This window comes from Penaeus japonicus, unplaced genomic scaffold, assembly GCF_977035675.1.
Source record: "Penaeus japonicus unplaced genomic scaffold, GWHDUDI00000001_assembly GWHDUDI00000019, whole genome shotgun sequence".
Lineage (NCBI taxonomy): Eukaryota > Metazoa > Arthropoda > Malacostraca > Decapoda > Penaeidae > Penaeus > Penaeus japonicus.
The window spans coordinates 12,511,969-12,519,468 of record NW_028234421.1 but is presented as its reverse complement, the minus strand read 5'-3'; the positions used below and the strand labels follow the sequence as shown (position 1 = coordinate 12,519,468).

The following is a 7,500-nucleotide window of genomic DNA, read 5'->3' as shown; positions in this document are numbered from 1 at the left end:
CCTCCTCCTCTTCCCTCCTCCACCTCTACCCTAGCCCCCGGGCGGCCTCTGCTTGCACGTGGGCGTCGTTGCTGTTGCTGCTGCTGTTGTTGTTTTGTTGTTGTCGTCCATTAGTTTAAAAGCGTTTCCTGTGGATTCTTGAGCGCGCGACGGCGGGAAGCCGCTCATCGCGCGCGGGTCTTGAGGGAAAGCAGCGGTTAACGCAGGAAAACAGCGCCGATGAATTACTGTGTGAGCAATAGACGGTGATGAATAGATAATGTCATAACGAAGGGTGCGAAGAGAGCAAGGAGAGCGAGGGGGATGTGCAGGGGGGCGGAGGAAGGCAAAGAGAGGCGGCCGGGGGTTGGGAGAGGAGAGAGGTGGGGGGAGGGAAGGGGGGAGAAGAGAGAGAGAGAGCGAGCGCAAGACGGTGCGGGAGGACTCAGCGGGAAGGTGGCGGAGGGCGCCGTCTTCAAGCTGAACTGCCACACACTTCCTGTCGCAAACACACTCGCTCGCTCGTCTCGAGTGACCTTGACTCAGGGTCTAGGTCAGATGGTCTTTCCAAGGCCAAAGTGCAGCGGCGCGCGGGGGTCGCTTGCTCGCTCGCTTGCTCGCAGGGACCGACGAGGAATATCCGCTCGGGGTTCGTGTCAGAGGTCAAGGCGGGGGGCTGACCTTGCAGAGCGCGACCTGCTTCGATGTCCCCCTTTCTCACCACTCCTCCCTCCCTCTCTCCCTCTCTCTGCCGAAGGGGGAGAAGTCTACGTGTCAGAGCGCCAAGGTCAGACTACCTCCGGCTACCGTTAGGCCTAGGCGCCTAACGGAAGACAAGGAGGAGTAACCCCCCCCCCTCCCCTCATCGCCGCTCGATAGATGACTACTTTCCCCATATACCTTCGTGTCCAGCCCCCATCCCTAGGTCATTTTGGAGCCATGTCAAGGTCATTGCTCCTACCGTCCGTCCTGTCAGCCCCCACCCCCTTTCTTGTCATGGTCACCCTGGCCCGCTACTTCTCCCCCCCCAACCCTACCCCCACCCCCATCCCACCACGCTCAACGCGGCACGGTGAGGTCGCGGCGGGAAGTGACGTAGCTGGTCTGGCCCAGTTCCGGCGTATATGAAGGTGTGGTATTTCACTTTACTCCTCCGAGACTCGCCACCAACTTGATGAATGTGTCTCAGACTTAAAGGTGTAGTAGTCAGAAGGGCGAGGAAGGGGGGAGGGGGAGGAGAGGCCGGGGAGGAAGGTCTCTTGACGGGGGAAGGGGGCGCTAGGGGGGGGGGCAGTCTCGAAGGCCCGTGGGCCCCGTGCCACTTGACGATATTTTTGATAAATCACAAGAGCTTGCTTCTTTATCGCGGAAAGAGGATTTTCGACCTTAAGGGAAGGGGGTGTATTTAGGGGGGTAGGCTGGGTGTAGGGAAGGGGCAGTGGGGGCATCAGGGTATGCCGAGACGTCGGGAAAAAATCGTCCTGCCGATGGATATAAAAATATGAAAGAAAACGTAGTTGTCTGAACAGACCTTTGCGGGGAGGGGAGGGGAGGGGGAGGGATAGGTAGAGAGAGAGGGGGGGCGAGCGAGAGAGAGAGACGGGAGGGGGCGGAGAACACACACACACTCTCTCTCTCTCTCCTTCTCTCTCTCCTCTCTCTCTCCCTCTCACACACTCTCTCTCTCACTCTCTCTCCCGCAAGGTCGATACGGGGTCGTTGCCCTGGCCGCGTCTCAGACCGGGACCTCATTATCTTGTCAGGACCACGCGAAAAAGGGAGGAAGAGGAGGGACAGAAAAAAAAGAGAGAGATGAAAGGGACAAAATAGAAGCCGGAGAAAACAGCGGAGGAGCAAAAGGGAGGAGGAGAATGATAAAGGGAGAAGGAGGATAATAAAGGAAGAAGGGGTAGGAGGATAAAGGGAGGATGAGAATAAAAAATGAAAGAGGGAGAGGATAAAGGAAGGAAAAGGAGGAAGAGGAGACGGAAGGGAGGAGGAGGAGGAAAGGAGAAGGAGTAGGAGACGGAGACGAGAAGAGACGGACCGGAACGGCGAAGGAGAGGGAACGGAGGAGGAGAAGGAGAGGGAACAGAGGAGGATGAGGAGAAGGAGAGGGAACAGAGGATGAGGAGAAGGAGAAGGAACAGAGGATGAGGAGAAGGAGAGGGAACAGAGGAGGAGAAGGAGAAGGAGAAGGAACAGAGGAGGAGGAGGAGAAGGGGAAGGAGAAGGAACAGAGGAGGACAAGGGGGAGGAGAAGGAACAGAGAAGGACAAGGGGAAGGAGAAGGAACAGAGGAGGACAAGGGGGAGGAGAAGGAACAGAGAAGGACAAGGGGAAGGAGAAGGAACAGAGGAGGATAAGGGGAAGGAGAAGGAACAGAGGAGGATAAGGGGAAGGAGAAGGAGAAGGAACAGAGGAGGATAAGGGGAAGGAGAAGGAGAAGGAACAGAGGAGGATAAGGGGAAGGAGAAGGAGAAGGAACAGAGGAGGATAAGGGGAAGGAGAAGGAGAAGGAACAGAGGAGGATAAGGGGAAGGAGAAGGAACAGAGGAGGATAAGGGGAAGGAGAAGGAACAGAGGAGGATAAGGGGAAGGAGAAGGAACAGAGGAGGATAAGGGGAAGGAGAAGGAACAGAGGAGGATAAGGGGAAGGAGAAGGAACAGAGGAGGATAAGGGGAAGGAGAAGGAGAAGGAACAGAGGAGGATAAGGGGAAGGAGAAGGAATAACAACGGAAGAGGATAAATGAGACGAAGTAGTCGTTAAGGAAAAGGGAGGGGGAAACGGAGGTGGGGGGGGGGGGCATGGGATCATCGTCTAGTCTGTAATGGTCCGAGTCGGTGAACATAGCGGCGTATGAACTCCCTCACCCCCCCCTCACCCCTGCCAGCCCCCCTTCCCTGGCACCAAGGAGGAAGGATTATCGACTGGGCTCTGTTTTGACGTGATTGACGTGGGGGGAGGGGGGTGGGCACAGGGTAGGTGGGCAAGGAGGGGGGGGGAGGGGGAGGTGGTGTTCGCCCCCCCCTCCTCCTCCTCCTCCTCCTCCTATCCGTCTGGCGCTCTTACGTCATGGTTAAGTCTGGGAGAAGCTGAGGAGAAACAAGAGCAGCAGAAGCAGAAATATGATGATCATGATATCCATAATTTTGATAGTACCGAAAAAATTGTTATAATTGGTTTTTAATTCGCGATGGTAGATATGAAAGCAGGAAGGATGATGATTCCAAAACTATAGAGTTATCAGATGATACGAAAATACCAGTGATTAAATTGGCTCTATCATTACAATTAACTTTACAGTGATAATGATTACAGTAGGCATGTTGCGACGAAGTGACTCAAGCCCCTGCCGTTCGACGCAGCGCAACGTTGCACGCATCGCCATTGCCCGTTCCTTGGCGTTGGGCGTGTTCACTCGGCCTCAAGCTCAAGCCTCGCGGACTGGCGGCGGCGGCGGCGGCGGCGGCCTCGTCACGTACCCGGCCCGCGGACACGAGTGGATTGACCTGTGTCGAGGAACAGCGCCACTTTGATCGATCCTTTGGAGAGACTTGCTCGAGGAAGAAGCGGTTGAGGTGCAGGCGGTGGAGGAGGAGGAGGAGGAGGAGGAGAGCGGCGGCGGCGGAGGAGGAGGAGGAGGCGTTGGTGGAAGAGATGGATTCGGCAGAAGAAGAGCCGGAGGTGGAGGTGGAGGTGGAGGTGGAGGTGGAGGTGGAGGTGGAGTCGGCAGCAAAGAATGATGGACGAGGTACAGATGGAGAAAGTAAACAAATCGAATAGGGCAACTGAGAAACGGGATCAGAGAGGGTAGCAAGAGAGAGCAACAGAGGAGAAGAGAAAACGAAGCGGCAAAGGAAGTGGGGAAGGAAGCAAAGGAGGCAAAGGAAAAGGCACAAGAGGAGAGGGAGGAATAATCATTAACCCCCCACCCTCCTCCTCCTCCTCCTCCTCTCCTCCTCCTCCTCCTCCTCCTCCTCCTCCTCCTCTCCTCCCTCCTCCTCCTCCTCCCCCTCCTCCCCTCCTCCTCCTCCCCCTCCTCCTCCTCCTCCCCCCTCCTCCTCCTCCTCCTCCTCCTCCTCCTCCTCCTCCTCCCTCCTCCTCCTCCTCCTCCCCTCCTCCTCCTCCTCCTCCCCTCCTCCTCCTCCTCCTCCTCCTCCTCCTCCTCCTCCTCCTCCTCCTCCTCCTCAGCCTCCTAGACACAAAATACTCGAAAATTACGTGCAGTTTCACCTCCGTTCTCGAGTTTGCTGTTAGTACTCCAAATCTGCATCAATATCCGGACTAAGAATCTCCATTGCTTGTTTTCATTCCCGCTTTTTTCGTCCCTGAGTCCCCTTTTTTATTCCTCTTTGCATTTGCACGCGCTTTCTTGTGCGGGAAAAGTTTTGAGATTTTTGTCTTCTGTGTAACAAATGGTGAATAGAAGCCCCCGTCTTTGCTACATCGCGGTGGAGACCTCTGACGAGAGGGGGAGGAGCAGCAGCAGAGAGGGGAAAGAGGAGAGGGGAGAGAGAGGGGAAAGGATTATTCTATGTTGTACTGCTACACATAGGCACTTACTCACTCGCTCAGTCCCTCCTTTCTTCTCGTCTATCTCGAACGTCCTCTCTGTCTATTCAGTTATTCTTTCTCTATTTCTGGCGCGCTTATTTCTTTCTTTTCTCTCTCTCTCTCTCTCTCTCTCTCTCTCTCTCTCTCTCTCTCTCTCTCTCTCTCTCTCTCTCTCTCTCTCTCTCTCTCTCTCTCTCTCTCTCTCTCTCTCTCTCTCTCTCTCTCACTCAAATTATGTGTGTTTGCGTGCAATCAGCAGACACCAAAGAGGTTTTGCAGATCGGCAAAGGTGTGCTGTGGTGTGATGGGTGGGCGCAGTGGGCGGGGTGGGCGGTGGGTGGATCGACGCGACACGGGGGAGGATGCCACGGAAGGGAGGAAGGCGACGTAATTCGAATTCTTCCAGAGAAATTGTCCAGTTCGTTTTAGTCCCGCTGAGACGGCGGGTTCAGGAAGCTAACATCCCCAGCCCCTTACGCGCTCTCGCCCTTTTTCCGTCCTTCTTTACCCCTCCCCCTCTTCCCCTTTCCGGCTTTATTTACCCATCCCTCGCTCTCTCCCACTCTCCCTCCCTTTCTACCTCTCTCATTCCCCTTCTACCTTTCTCACTCCCGTTCTACCTCTCTCCCTCCCTCCCTCCCTTTCTACCCATCTCCCTCTCTCCCTTTCTACCCATCTCCCTCCCTTTCTACCCATCTCCCTCTCTCCCTTTCTACCCATCTCCCTCTCTCCCTTTCCCTTTCCCTTTCATATCTGCAAACGCAGATGTTTATAAGAAAAAGGAAAATGGCAGACGCTTCCTTTTCTTTTTAATAGGTTATAAAAGCCTGTATGGACTTTGCGATGGGTATGGTTCGAAGAGGTGTCAGTAAGAAACGTAAAATATTATATATTTGTAGGGGGCGGGGTATTTTGTTTTTGTGTGCCTACATTTATGCATGTTAGAGGGGGGCGGACACAGATAGTAAGAGAGTGTGAGAGAACGAACGAATAGTGAAAAAAACAGGCAAGACAAACAGTGAGAGAACAGAGAGAAGTAAAGAGAGAGAGAGAGAGAGAGAGAGCAGAGAGAGAACAGAGAGAAAGAAAGAGAAGTAAAGAGAAAGAGAGAGCAGAGAGAGAGCAAGAGAGCTTAAGAGAACCACGCACGGACGCACGAACGCCCCCCCCCCCCCTCAACTTCGAGAAGAGTAAAGAGCAAAGAGTTCGGAGGACGAAGAGAGGCGGCTCGGCGGCTAAACACACCGGTGCCTCTTGAGCGCGTGTAAATCTGGGTCGCCGAGAGGAAGCTTTAAGACAGTTTTGTGTGATGCCAACTCCTGGAGCTTGGCCGGGCGCGGGAGATGTGCGGATATTATCGCCCGCTGCCCTATCCGATTCGGGTGTCTTGGTGTAGGAATGGGTGTGTGTATGGGAGGATATGTAGGCCTATGTGTGTAGGATATGTAGGTCTTTGTGTGTAGGATATGTAGGCTTGAGTGTGTAGGATATATAGGCCTATGTGTGTAGGATATGTATCTATACTATATATTGTGATGTGTGATTTGTGTTTTATGTGCATAATTTTTATGTAATATATATACTTCAAAGTACAAATCTCCGCGCGTAAAAGTTAGCGTTGTCATTCGGAAGTATTCATTTACGATGAATGTTACACACAAAATGATTATACAGGATCCATCTCTCATTCCCCCCCCTACCCCACCCCTTTGCAGCCCTCCCCCACCCCCCCCGCCCCACTCCTTCTCTCTCTCCCTCTCTTTCTCAGTCTCTCCTCTTTGCCCTTTCATCATATATTTACGTGGGAAGCGGGGGCATTGGTGAGGTTAGGTGGAGAGGGTGATTTTTTTAACTTCTCTCTCTTGTTTGTTCTTTTTTCCCTTTTTTTTCTCTCCGTGTTTTCACTTTCTCCTTTGTTTCTGTCTCCTCCCTTTCTCCCTCCCTTCCTCTCTCCCTTCTTTTCTCTTTCCTTAACTCTCACTTTCACCACCTTTTTTTCTCTCTCTTGTTTCTTCTCTTCATCCATAGGTTTTTTTCTTATTTATTCGTGTCTTTCTTCTTTCATTCTTTGTGATTCTCTCTCTTCCCCTCTTCTCTCGCTCGCCTACCTTTACTCTGTTTCCCCTTTTTCTTCTTAAATTTCCCCTTATTATTCTTTTCCCTTATTTCTCCTCTTTTTTATCTTCTATCCCTCTCCTATCCTCCACTCCCCACCCCTCCCCTCTCTCTCTTTCTCTCTCTTCTCTCTCTCTCCTCTCTCTCTCTCTCTCTCTCTCTCTCTCTCTCTCTCTCTCTCTCTCTCTCTCTCTCTCTCTCTCTCTCTCTCTCTCTCTCTCTCTCTCTCTCTCTCTCTCTCTCTCCTTTTCCTCCTCTCCCCTTCCGTTCCGCCCCCCCCCCACACACCTAGTATAGCGGCGGGAAAGAGAAAATTTCATTTTCTCTTGCCATCAGAAAAAATTCCCGGTCGTGTCACTGCAATTTCTTTAGCGGTCATTGCAGTTGCATTTGCGGTCAGCGGAGATGGGTGGGAGGGGGGATGATGGGAGGGTAAGGAGAGGAGAGGAGAGGCAAGGCGAGGGGAGAGGGGAAAAGGGAAGGGATAGGAGGGAGGCAGGAAGGGAAAGGAGGGGAGAAAAAGGGGGGGGTGTAGGGAGGTGGAAAGAGGAGGGGTGTAAGGGGGAAGAGGAGGGCAAAGGTAGGGAGGAGAGGAGAGAGAAGGAAGATTGGCAAAAAGAGTGGAAAAGGAAATCGCTCGACTCCCGATTAAGAACAGTTAAATAAAAGACCAAAGTTTCGACTCGAGCTTCGAGCTTTGATGCGTCTGGCTTCGGATTCGATCGTTTTGCGATTTGGTGGAACGACTTTTTACTCACAGCTACAGTCAGGAGTATCATCCTATCGGATCATCGATGTTTATTATCATGGATAGATCTATATCTGCATAAATACAGTCATATGCATA

The 7,500-nt window shown here is 52.8% G+C and overlaps 1 protein-coding gene across 8 annotated transcripts in view; it reads left to right on the top strand.

Annotated features, from left to right (window-relative positions):
• Imp (IGF-II mRNA-binding protein) overlaps positions 1-7,500 on the top strand; it is a 222,650-nt gene that overhangs the window by 196,249 nt on the left and 18,901 nt on the right. The window lies entirely within an intron of this gene.